The sequence below is a fragment of the Sinocyclocheilus rhinocerous genome, unplaced genomic scaffold (assembly GCF_001515625.1).
Source record: "Sinocyclocheilus rhinocerous isolate Xijiao unplaced genomic scaffold, SAMN03320098_v1.1 scaffold1575, whole genome shotgun sequence".
Taxonomy (NCBI): Eukaryota; Metazoa; Chordata; class Actinopteri; order Cypriniformes; family Cyprinidae; genus Sinocyclocheilus; species Sinocyclocheilus rhinocerous.
Window position 1 is genome coordinate 31,243 of NW_015626385.1, and position 366 is coordinate 31,608.

At 35.0% G+C, this 366-nt stretch overlaps 1 protein-coding gene across 1 annotated transcript in view; it reads left to right on the forward strand.

The window, feature by feature from the left end:
• The window catches only part of LOC107713351 (WD repeat-containing protein 48-like), a 14,807-nt gene that overhangs the window by 8,236 nt on the left and 6,205 nt on the right, over positions 1-366 (forward strand). The gene's annotated exons all lie outside the window — the stretch shown is intronic.

Sequence of the window (366 nt, forward strand, 5' to 3'; positions counted from 1 at the left end):
AATTTTAATATTTGGCCACATGCAAACTCAGAAACTTTTATTTTGAAATCGCGATGTACAATAAATGGCATATTTAGACATGGGTTGATGTATTCTGCTGTGTTGACAAAGGTTTTAAATGATTTACGTTACAAATCTTGTGAGATAATGCACACAGTTTTCCCAGATGAACGTTAAGCAATTCAAATTCACAGCATATGCAGAGGAAGAGTTTGGCCTCTTTCACACATACAGTCTTTACTGGTAAGTTACCATATTAAGAGATCATGAGAACAGGACCTTTTCAAAAATCTTGGTAAATTTGTTCTGGCGATCATATCGTTCTTAAGGAGATGACATGATTACTCTGAGCTGTTTACAAAGCTC